The following is a 13,465-nucleotide window of genomic DNA, read 5'->3' as shown; positions in this document are numbered from 1 at the left end:
GAAGAATAGGTGTAACATGGGCATTTTTGGGACAATGGAAGTGTTCTGAATGACACTGCAATGACAATGACAAATACAGGCCATTATACATTTTGTCAAAACCTATAAAATTGTCTGGTACAAAGTATAAACTGTAAGGTAATCTATAGCCCATGGTTAGTAACAATGCTATAATATATGTTCTCACTTATAACAAATATACCACACTAATGAAAGATGTTTTAATGGGGGAAAGTGTGGGAGCAGGAGGGTGTGGGGTAAATAGGAATCCCCTCTCTCTACATATATATATGTGTGTGTGTTTGCATGTGTGTGTGTGTGTATTTTTTTTTTTTTGAGGTACTGAGGTACTGGGGATCGACTCCAGGACTTCATATATGGGAAACTTGTGTTCAACCACTGAGCCACATCAGCTTCCCTGAGTTGGTTTTATTGTTTATTTTGCGTGTTTGTTTTTTCAGGAGGCACCAGGAATCAAATCCAGGACTTCCGATACAGGAGGTAGGCACTCAACTGCTTGAGCCACATTTGCTCCCTCCCCCATATTCTTTATGTAACATTTATGTAATCTAAAGCTTCTTCAAAAATAGAAAAAAAACTAATAAACAAAAAACAACAGTAACAAAACACTCATCTTTTGTTCTTAATGTCATAGGCTGAATCTGAATTCTGGGTCCATATTTCCTCCTAACTCTTTATTTATAGATACTTACTTCTTTCATCCACCCCTTCAGATGAAGCTAATGACAGTTTTGTGATTTTCTTCATTCTCTTCTTTGGGTTTCTTTCCCAAAGATAAAAGCCAGTTCTGAATAGCACTTTCAAGTGTATGCCAGAGATCAGGACTCTTCTTTCAGACAGACTTGGCCTGTCCCCATAGACTACACGACTCTTTCATCCCTATGTTCACCTTACACAACCAGAAGTTCCCCCACTGCTCCACTACAAGAAAGATTATGTTAAATGGAGTTTAATTACTGGGGAAAATGTCATTATCATCATTAATTAATCAATAAAATCAATAACTACAATTTATTTCATAACTGTAAAATATCTAGCACTGTATGAGATATTATTCATATTTTAAAAAATATTTTGTTTGAAACAATTGTGTAATAAATTATTCGCATTATTGAAATGAAAACATGTTAAGCTCAGAAAGGTTTAATCTCACTCAAGGTCATACAGCTAATAAGTAGTGGACCCACAGTTGTTAATCACAGTGTTGTTACACATCAGTTAAATTATTAAGGATATGCTGCTTGATTTGGGTAAGGATAGTTAATGAAACTGTAGCACAATGAAAACAAAGGAAGAAGGTATATCAAATGTCTACATCTTGATCATAATTTTTTCTCTACTCTTTTCTTGTGTGTTTTCTCAAGAAAACAAATTTACAAGACCATTGTCTTCATTATTTACAAATTAATTGATAGGCAGGGGAAGATTTGAAATTATAAAGAAGTATTTGCTTACAATCTTTTAAGAACATTCACTTTGTGGTATAAAGTTACTTTATAAAATTTTCATTTGGGTTACTTTAATAATATCTTCACTTGCCATTCAATGAATCATGATATAGAAATAATTTTTCACTATTTCATTTTTGCTGTTTCTCAAATATTTAATCTCTTGTTTATACATGTAGGTCTGATACTCCCTCTTTAAATACATGGTTAAAGTTTATTTAGAAGGAAATATGGGGGTGTTTATCTGTCAGGCAATACATATTGAGAGACCACAGAGTATATAGCACTGAGTTAGATGCTTCTGAACATGAAGCTTGTAGATTATTTAATACTGAAAAATGGCACTGGTAAATCCTGGCTGACTAACTCTATAATGAGGATAATATTGTTTCCCCAAAACTAGTCTCTGTAAATCCTATTAGAACTGAGTCTTTTGGCCTCCACTATATTAATCACATGTACTTGGTATGACTCTCATGAGAGTGACCCAATTGCATGATTAAATTCTTGTTGTTAATAATCCTAATGTTTCAGTCTATAACAGGATCACTCCCCTGGCTGAATTCATGTTGTGAGCTCAGGAATTGCTCGCTGTAGACATATTCGCACTCTGAATATCAGAATGAGAATGAGATCTGGCCTATGAACAGTTATCTGTCTTTATAGCTGTGACACTGGAATAATCATATGGCCTCGCCAGACTTCAGTTTCTCTTTCTGATAGAAATGCTAATAAAATCATTCTATTCATATTAATAATGAAAAATAGATATTTGCAGAGTGCTTACTCTGTTCTAGTCCCTTTGCTTAGCATTTCAGATGGATTTTGTTAACTTTATAATAAACCTCAATTACAACACTCCCACATTTTCCACACTTCACCTCACCCATGCCTCTAACTTAAGACATTCCAATGACTTCTCACTGCTTAGGATAAAAACTCAAAACCACAGAAGCCAAATGATTTCTTGCTCCTAATACTCCTGACTCTCTGCACCAGCCACAACATTCTTTTTTTTTTTTTTTCAATTTCCTGAACACACTAAGTTTGCTCTCCTGCTATTGAATATACACTAGAGAAAATACTTGCATCAAAAGATCGATTTAATTAAATAAGATCTTATAAATCAATTGGGAAAAAACTGTTACATAAGTAGAAAAAATAGGCAAAGCAACAAAAGGAGGCAATTCATTAAATAAGAAATGTTCAATTTCCCTAATTTTAAGGAAATGTAAATTGAAACAATGAGATGAAACTTTTGCCTGTTGAGGGTTCTCAGGTTAACAGATACAGATGGGACAAGGGAATTCTCATAAATTTCTTGTCTACTTTTACACATAAACCAAGGGGCCAGAAACGTGTCTTGCTGTGTTTTTTATAATAAATTCATCAGGAAGATCTATGCCATTCAAATATATGTAATATATATGAATGCAAGAAAGAATCTGTGAATAAAAAAATATTGATATATTGTTTCAAGGTATATTTGACATCTCAGAGAAACTATAAAATCAGAAAAACTACAGATTTTCACATTTTTTTCATTGTACTGGTGAAATACGTAAGACTATGTTTACAATATAGGTGGAAATGAGCAAGTGTCACAACAGTGTTGTGACCAAAACACTTGAGAAATTCTGCCCTCTAAAGAAAAACATCAGATTGAATGCCATGTGTGCATCACTTACAAACAAGAGTACATGATACATTTGGTGAGTTGATATACCACCTGCAATTGCTTGTCAAAATCCAAAGTATATATGCAGCCATAAATGCAAGAAAACATCAAAATGTAAAATGTAGGCAGTGAGGAAAAATACAACTATTATACAAATCAACAATAACTCTGCTAATTTTTAAAAAGTTTGAAATAGTTATAGAAGATGTTGCAAAAATAGTACACAGAGGTCCTGTGTGTCATTTGCCCAGATTCCCCCAATTGTTACATCTTACATAACTATAGAACAATCTCAAAATCAGAAAACTAACAGGCATAAAATAGAATTATATAGTTTTATGGCATTTGAGCACTTGTACAGATTAGTGTAACCACTGTCACAATCAAGATACAGAACTATTCTATCACCACCAAGATTTCTAGAATGCCACCCCTTTATGGTCACAGAATCCCCTTCTCTCCTAAAATCTCCAAACCCTTACAATCACTTATCTTTTCTATACCTTTGTAATTTTATTCATTTTGAGATAATGATAATCACTTTTATCTTTGTTTCAGTTTTATGTACATTTATAAAAGTTAATTTTTAAAGGAATAAAGCACTCAAAAATATTTAAGAAACTGAAAATCACAGTGAAGGTAGGGACCAGCTTCTTTCCATCCAGATTTGATAGCACCTCTAGCCCAAGACCCAGGCCCATCTCTGGCAGAGAGGAAGCTGGGGGGACCTGTGCCAGCCTCTCTGGAAAAATACAGGTCATGCCACAGAAGCTAGTGATCATTCTACTCTGGTGGCACTAGCTGTTACTAAAGTTGGAGGCTCCATTTCCCAAAAATGGGGAAGGAAGAGAGGGTTGGCTGTCGACTTCAGCTACTGGTTGGTGGGTTCAGCCAGCTGGAGGGAAAAAAATGCTAAGAACAACTGGTGTTTGAACTTGTCTGCGTCAGAGGGGTGCTGGTAGCCACCATTTTGGCTCTGACCCCAGCATGAAAGGAGGCAGGGCTAACTGAAAATCATAATGATATTAGGGACCTGCTTCTTTCACCCAAATTAGACTGCAGCCCTAGCCAAGTCTTCAGCCCTACCACAAGCAGGGAGGAGGCTGGCAGGCCCTGCACTAGCTTCTCCCTGTAACTGCAGGTACATTCAGCTGACACAGACTGAATAGTAAGAAGTCTACCAGGGTAATGGCAGTCATTTTGGACCCACATGCATAGACTTCTGTCCACACCTGAAGCTCCATCCCTGCACAAGGCAGGGGAAGTAAGGGTGGGAAGCTTCATCAGTCTTTCTGGGCAGCTAGAGTCTAGGCCTGCACGACTTAGATTATTCCACATGGCTGTGGTTCTGTCCATATCTCTGACAAAAGGAGAAAGTTGGGAGAAACGTCATTAGTCTCTTGAGACTTCACAGCTTATAGCATCAACTATATCCTTGGCTCCTACTATATAACCAGAAGGGAGAAAGGGCAAGAAAGCCCTAAACTAAAGAGAGAAATTGTACCCAGAATAAATACATCTGGTAAGCCAGATGTCAAGATGCCAAGAAAAAATTACAATTCACACAAGAAACAGGAAGAAATAGCCCAGTTTAAGGAACAAGATAAGCCTCCAGATGACATAAAGGAGTTGAGACAATTAATCATAGATGTGCAAACAAATCTCCTTAATAAATCCAATGAGATGTCTAAAGAGATTAAGGATATTAAGAAGACACTGGATGAACACAAAAAGAGTTTGAAAACATACATATAAAAATAGTAGATCTTATGGGAAAGATAGGTGCAATAAATGAAATTTTAAAACATTGGAATCATATAATAGTAGATTTGAGGAAGCAAAAGAAAGGATTGGTGAGCTTGAAGAAATGGCCTCTAAAAGTGAACATACAAAAGAACAGATTAAGAGAAGAATGGAAAAAATTGAACAAGGTCTCAGGTAACTAAATGACAGCAAAATGTGTGCAAACATATGTGTCATGGGTGTTTCAGAAGGAGAAGAGAAGGGAAAAGGGACAGAAGGAATATTTGAAGAAATAATGGTAGAAAATTTCCCAAACCTATTGAAGGACTTAGATATCTATGTCCAACAAGCACAATATACTCCCATCTGAAAAAATCCAAATAGACCAACTCTGAGACACACTCATCAGAACGGCAAATGCCAAAGACAAAGAGAGAATTCTGAAAACAGAAAGAGAAAAGCAATGCATGACATATAAAGGATACCCAATAAGATTAAGTACTGATTTCTCACCAGAAAACTATGGATTCAAGAAGAGAGTGGTCTGATATATTTAAGATGCTACAAGAGAAAAACCTCCAGTCAAGAATTTTATATACAGCAAGACTGTCTTTCAAAAAATGAGGGCAAGATTAGAATATTCACAGATAAACAGAAACTGAGAGAATTTCTTAGAAAGAAATTCCAGATCTTCAGGAAATACTAAAGGGTGAACTAAAGTCTGAAAAGAAAAGACAGGAGAAAGGGACCTGGAAGAGAGTCTAGAAAAGAAGATTATACCAATAAAAGTAACTAAAAGTGTCAAAAAGTGGTGAAAATAAAATATGACAGATAAAATTCAAATAGTCAGGAATAAACTTAACCAATGATGTAAAGCACTTGCATTCAGAAAACTGCATTTCCATGCTCATGGATTGGAAGACTAAATATCATTAAGATGTCAATTCTATGCAAATTGATGTACAGATTCTGTGCAATCCTGATAAAAATACCACCAGCATTAAAAAAAGAAATTGAAAACATGATCATCAAATTTATTCGGAAGGCTAAGTGGTCCTGAATAGCCAGAACCATCATAAAAAGGAAAAGCAAACCCTTATCTCCAGATTAAATCATATTACCTAGGTATAGTGGTAAAAACAGTATGGTGCTGGCATAAAGACAGACACATGAACCAATGCAACCAAATTTATTGTTCAGAAACAGACTCTCACATGTATGGTCAAGTGATTTTTGACTAGCCTGTTAAGCCCACACAGCTCAGGCAGAACAGTCCATTCAACAAATGGTGCTGAAAGAATTGGATATCCATAGCCGAAAAAAGGAAAGAGGACCCCTATCTCACACCTTATCCAAAAATTAACTCAAAATGGATCAAAAACCTAAAAATAAAAGCAAGAACCATAAAACTTCTAGAAGAAATTGTAGGAAAATATCTTCAAGATCTGGTGGTAGGTGGTGGATTTTTAAAGGAGATAAGAGGACGACTGAGATGGATCATTGATATTTAATGTATGTAGAAGTTTTAACTAGCTTTACTGTAAAAGTGTGGAAATATATAGAGTGAATGGAAACACATAGTAACAGTTTATAAATGAGGATGTGGCTGAAAATGGTAATCTAGTTATGTAAATGTCAATTGGCAAAATGCTAGAGAAAAATCTAGGAACTGAATAGCACAGTAAACCAAGAGGTTGATGAGAATTGTGGATGATGGTACAGATGCAAGAATGTCCTTTTTGAACTAGGGCAAATGTACATCACTACTGCAGGGTATTGGGAATGTGGAAAAGCATGGGGAAAATCCAGCTGGAGTGACCTATGGACTGTGGTTAGTAGTAATAATATAATATTCTTGCATCTGTTTGAAAGATGTACTCTGTTCATAATGAGGCAGTATGGAAAATGTGAGCCAAATGTATACTATGGACATGGTAACAATCAGATGATATTATCTTATTTGTAACAAATGTTCCACCACAGTGTGGTGTGATAATGGAGGGGTGTTGTTTGGGAATTCTGCACATGCACATGATTGTTTTATAAATTTACAACTTCTGTTATAATAAATATATTTTAAAAATAATAATAGGATGGGCTGGGGAAAAATACACTGGGATCACATAATAGCAGATTTAAGGAGGCAGAAAAAATGATTGGTAAGCTTCAAGAAATGGCCTCCAAAAGCAAACATATAGAAAACAGATGAAGAAAAGAATGGAAAGAATTGAACAAGGTCTCAGGGAACTAAACAACAGCAAGAGACATACAAACATACATGTCATGTGTGACCCAGAAGGTGAAAAGAAGGAAAAAGAGGCAGAAAGAATATTTGAAAAATAATGGTAGAAAAGTTTCCAATGATATTGAAGGACATGGATACATATGTCCAAGAAGTACAACGTACTCCCATCTGAATAAACCTGAATAGACTAACTCCAAGACACATACTAATCAGAATGCCAAATGCCAAAGACAAAGAGAGAATTCTGAGAAGCAAAAGAGAAAAGCAATGCATAACATATGAGATAAAGTGCTGATTTCTCACCAGAAACCACGGAGGCAAGAAGACAGTGGTATGATATATTTAAGATACTGCAAAGGAAATAAATTCCTGCCAATAATCTTATATTGAGCAATATTGTCTTAAAAATGAGGGTGAGTTTAAAATATTCACAGATAAACAGAAACCAGAGAGAGTTTGTAACCAAGAGGACAGCTCTGCAGGAAATACTAAAGGGTATGGTACAGTCTGAAAAAAAATAAAACACACACACACAACACAGGTGACAGAGACTTGGAAGAGAATCTAGAAATGAAGATCATATCAGTAAAAGTAACTAAAATCTCAAAAGAGTGATAAAAATAAAATATAACAGATAAAACCCAAAGGTCAAAATGTGTGAAATAAGAAGTGCTTTTATAGTAATTAACATTCAATATTAATGGATTAAACTCCCCAATCAAGACACAGACTGGCAGAATGAAAAAGAAAATATACCTATATGCCTTATGCAAGAGACTCACCTTAGACCTAAGGATACCATTAAATTGAAAGAGAAAGGCTGGAAAAAGATATTCCATGTATTCAATAACCAAAAACAAACAAAGAAACCCAAGTACCTATGCTTGTATTAGATGAAATAGACTTTAAAAGACACTAGGAATGCACAATCTGAGGAGGAAGTCAGGAAAAAATTCCACTTACAATAGCGACTAAAATAACCAAATATTTAAGAATCAACCAATGATGTAAAGCACTTGTATTTACAAAACTATGACTCATTGTTAAAATAAATAAAAAGGTGTAAATAACTGGAAGAACATTCCACACTAATGAATTGGAAGACTAAATATCATTAAGATGTCAATTATACCCAAATCGATATATAGATTCAATGCAATCCTGATAAAAAATTCCACTAGCATTTTAAAATTAATTGGAAAACATTATTATCAAATGTATTCGGAAGGGAAAGGGGTCCTGAATAGCCAGAAACATCTTAAAAAGGAAAAGTGAAGTTGAAGGACTCTCAATTCCAGATTTTAAATCATATTACCTGGCTACAGTGGTAAAAACAGCATGGTACAGGCATAAAGACAGACACATAGACCAGTGGAACAAAACTGATGGTTAAGAAACAGACCCTCACATATGGTCAAGTGATATCTGACAAGTCGGTCAAACCCATCCAGCTCAGGCAGAACAGTCCATTCAACAAATGGCACTGAGATAACTTGATATCTGTAGCCAAAAGAAGGAAAGGGGAACCCTATCTCAACCTATATAAAATTAACTCAAAAACCTAAATATAAAAGCAAGAACCATAAAGATTCTAGAAGAAATCATAGGAAAATATCTTCTAGTCTTGGTGGTAGGTGGTGGATATTTAAAGGAGGAGGAATAAGAGTATAGGTTAGAGTGGACTTACTGATATTCTACTATGGAACTATTGTGATTAGTCATGGAAGAAATTGTAGCATTGATGTGGAGAAAGTGGCCATGGTAGCTCCCAAGGGTAGGGAGAGGGAAGAGGAGATATGATGTGAGGGCATTTTCAGGACTTGGAGTTGTCCTGGGTGGTACTGCAGGGACAAATGCTGGGCATAGTGTGTTCTGCCATGGCGCACTGGGTGGACTAGGGGAAAGTGTAAACTACAATGTAAACCATTATCCACGTGGTGCAGCAGTGCTCCAAAATGTATTCACCAAATGCAATGAATGTCCCATGATGATGAGGGAGGTTGTTGATGTGGGAGGAGTGGGGTGGGGGTTGGAGGGTAGGTGGGGACCTCTTATATTTTTAATGTAGCATTTAAAAAAATAAGGAGAGAAAAAAATAATAAAGGAGATAAGAGGAGGACTGAGATGGACCACCGATGTATAATGTATGTAGAAGTTTTGAATTAACTTTATTGTAAAAGTGTGGAAATGGATAAAGTTGATGGTAACACATTATAGTGAATAACAGCTGGTTTATAAACCAGAATGTGGCTGAATAGGGTTGTCTAGGGATATAAATGCCAATCGAAAGGAACCTAGAGAATAATCTAGGAAATGAATAACACAGTAAACCCAGAGGTGGGTGAGAATCGTGGTTGATGGTACAAATGCAAGAGTATCCTTTGTGAGCTAGAGCAGATGCACATCACTATTGCAGGGTGGTGGGAATGTGGAGAGGCATGGGGAAAAAAACAACTGGAGTGACTTATGGACTATGGTTAACAGTAATAATGTAATTTTCTTGCATTTAAGCCAAAGGTATACTGTGTTGATGATGGCTGAATATGGAAAAAGTGTGACAAATATACACTATGAACCTAGTAATAGTCTGGTGGTGGTATCTCCTAATCGGTAACAAATGTTCCACCATGGTGTGGTGTTGACTGGGGGGGGGGGATAATATATGGGAATCCTGTACATGTACATGATTGTTTTTGTAAGTTTACAACTTCTGTCATAAAAATACATTTAAAAAATAATATTAGGGTGAGTTGGGGGAAAATACACCAAATGTAAGATACTTTGCTTGGTAGTAATATTTCGTGGATGCCCTGTAATCATTATTGTTGGTAGGGTGAGGTATGATGTCCCTGTATGATGTTATGTATGTTTGTTTTGTGAGTTTGACAACTATTACATGGACTTATTGTTTATGTATGTATGATATACTGCAATAATTTTTTTAAATGCCAAAAAAAAAAAAGTGAATATAAAATTATAGCAAAAGAAAAAAAAGGAAACCTCAACTTTAGTAACACAGTTAAAACAGTCTGCATGGTTGAGGGGAAAGATTTAATTTAGTTGAGAAGCTTTTGGAGGTTTGGGTCCCCGGCAGCAGCCTGACGCAAACCAAAGATCTGGATATATCTGTGTTATCCCAGGATCTGAGTGGACATACTTTTGAAGGATGTGCAATGCTCAATCAAGAGTTTGACAAAAACTGACAAGCAGGAAGCTTATGTGCTCAATGAGAAGACCATGTCTGTCTCCAAAAGACGTTTCATTTTGAAGACATGTGGTACTACCATCTTACTGACAGCACTGATTCCCCTGGAAAGGCTTTCTAGGGATTACTGTGGGTTTGACTCCATTCAAAACTTCTTTCACTCTTGCAAAAAATTCACGAAGCTTTCTCACACAGAATTTCCAGGAAGGAAATGCAAATGGAGCTGCATATTGTATAGGATGGGTGAATTGTAACTCTTAGTATTTAAGTACTCTGATTTCCCAGAGAGTCATGTAATGCCGGTCAGATCAAACCCTGGAAATCCTGATGAAGGAGCTTGACCCAGCAATTAGGGACCAGTTCTACATGAAAGATGGTGTAACTGCGAAAGATGTCACTTGGGAAAGTGGAATTCATGACCTGATACCAGGTTTTGTCATTTGATACAAGTGGAATTCATGATTTGATACCAGGTTTTGTCATTTTGATGCCATACTGTTCAATCCTTGTGGGTATTCAGTGAATGGAATGAAATTGGGTAGAACCTATGGGACTATTCACATCACTTCAATACCAGAATTTTCTTATGTTAACTTTAAAACAAACTTAATTCAGGCCTCCTCTGGTGACCTGATCAGGAAAGCTGTGGATCCCATATATATGAAATTGTAGAAAACACAAGACTGCAACTACAGAAAGCAAATCAATGTTTGCTTGAGAAGGGAGTTTCAAGAAGGAAAGTGATTACAAATGGGCATGATGCAACTTTTTGGATAATGGATGAGCTCTGTATCTTGATTGTGCTGATAAATAATAAGACATTTTCCAAAACTCATGAAATTATGTACTTCATATTAGTGTATTTTATTATAAATAAATTATGCCTGTTGTAACAGCTATAAAACTGTTATTAAAAACATATCCAGGAGGAATACTGGTATAGGATACTATTGACAGGTGATATATGGCTGACAGGGAGCTATACAGGACATATGTCCAGGGTACATGGTAATGTTTGGATATACTCATAGTAGCAATAATTAAAAACTACAGCTGGGGGGGTACTGGGTTCCTGGCCGGTGGTGCTCTATCATGGTCCCTAGGGGAGCAGCAACAGTCTTCCAGGTGCAGCGGCAAGGACCAGGAAGGAATGAGGGTCCAACAGTGAGCCCCTGACACTAATGACTATGCTTGTGAGCTGATATGCCTGAAATAAAAACAAGGCCTAGAGCAGCATTGTGCCTGCGAATTTCCTCCTGACAGCCCTCATGTTACTCAAATGTGGCCAGTCTCGAAGCCAAACTCAGCATGTAAATGCAATGCCTTCCCCCCAGCGTGGGACATGACACCTGGGGATGAGCCTCCCTGGCACCGAGGGATCACTATCAACTACCAACTGATGATACAACTGGAAAATGACCTTGAATGGAAGGTTCAATGCGGATCAGCAGAATATCCCTGTCTACATAAAATAACATGACTTTAAAATGCTGTTTGATCTAACGTAAGGGGGAAATGGAAAGGAGAAATGAGTTTATATGGCTACGAGTCTCTAAAAAAGAGTCGGGAGGCTGTCAGAAGGATTGCCCTTATGCACAATTGAGCAGAGTCTAAGAGACAGATAAAGTAGATACAACCACCAGGTATTGGTTCCTTTGAGGGCTAAAGAGACCCATGGGTGCTACGGTCATGGCAGATGGGGTTAACTGCCATGTCAGATGGCCCTTCTTTGGAGCTGGTGTTTATGCATGATGAATCTGGACTCAGATGGGATCTCTCTTCATAAGACTTTCATGCTACTGTGCTGGAGTTGTAGTTGGTGTTGGGGTTTAAGATATATTTAGGGGATCTGAATCTCTGGACTGACAATGTGATAGCCAGGCCCTGAGCCTCAACAGACTCCAGCACCTACAATCTGATTTATTGGACTCACCTCACTCGGCTAAGATGGAGTTGAAGAAGGACAACCACCACATCATGGAGCTTAGAGTGCCTACAACTGAAAGTGGGAGGATTTGCATCCAGTATCCATGTGGAATCTGAGCCTCCTCTTGACATAGAGGTGCAATGGACACAACCAATCCAATGTCCACAGAGAAAAGGTGGCATTGGAGTGGGAAAAGTGGACATGGCGGCTAATGGGTATGGGGAATGGCAGGAAGAGACGAGATGTGGAGGCGTTTTGGGGACTTGGAGCTGCCCTGGATGGTGCTTCAGGGGCAATCACCAGACATTGTAAATCCTCACAGGGCGCAATGGATGGAATGGGGAGAGTATGGGCCATGATGTGGACCATTGACCATGAGGTGCAGAGGTGCCCAGAGATGTACTTACCAAATGCAATGGATGTGTCATGATGATGGGAATGATTGTTGCTGGGGGAGGGAGTGGTGGGGTGGGGGTGGTGGGGTTGAATGGGTCCTCATATTTTTTTTTAATGTAATATTTTTACAAAATCAATAAAAAAAATAAAAAATAAAAAGACATAACAGTACTAAATGTGTATTAACCAAATAATGGTACTTTGATGTATAGAAAGAAATCAATGTACAGTGGTACAAGAGTTATTCAAATGTACAAGTAGAGTTAAACACTTCAACAATGTTCCCTCTGTGTTCAATAGAAAAATAGTATAAAAATCAATGAGAATAAAAAAAAAAAAAAAACATATCCAGATTCCATTTCTCATTAAATTTGAAAAAAATCTAAAAATTTGACAATATACTCTCTTGGTAAGGATCAAGGAAAACAGGCAGCCTTATATACTCATCCTTAGGCTGCAAAAAAAAAAAAAACTGCAAAATATGGAGAGGATTTTTGCAAAAATTAACAAAATTTCATGTGCATTTACGATTTGGCCCCATCATTCCACCTCTATCAATCTATTTCAAAGATATACAAGTGATTACTTATAACACTATTATTAATAACATAAGCCTGGAAATAACCCAAATGACCATTAATAAAAAGTAGATTAAAAAATTAAGTATAGGCAAATAGTGAAGTACTATGCATATAAAAAAAATGTGTACCTGATCTCTACATTGTTATAAAGTTATATCCAGAATACATTGTTAAATGAAAAAAAGCAAGCTAAAGAACAATGCAAATAGGAAGCTACATAT

At 36.7% G+C, this 13,465-nt stretch overlaps 1 pseudogene; it reads left to right on the top strand.

The window, feature by feature from the left end:
* The first annotated feature begins 9,668 nt into the window (after positions 1-9,668).
* LOC101438955 (S-adenosylmethionine decarboxylase proenzyme pseudogene) lies at positions 9,669-11,012 on the top strand (annotated as a pseudogene).
* Positions 11,013-13,465: the final 2,453 nt, after the last annotated feature.

Source organism: Dasypus novemcinctus, chromosome 1, assembly GCF_030445035.2.
Source record: "Dasypus novemcinctus isolate mDasNov1 chromosome 1, mDasNov1.1.hap2, whole genome shotgun sequence".
NCBI lineage: Eukaryota > Metazoa > Chordata > Mammalia > Cingulata > Dasypodidae > Dasypus > Dasypus novemcinctus.
The sequence above is the reverse complement of the archived record's forward strand: the minus strand, read 5'-3'. Positions and strand labels throughout refer to the sequence as shown.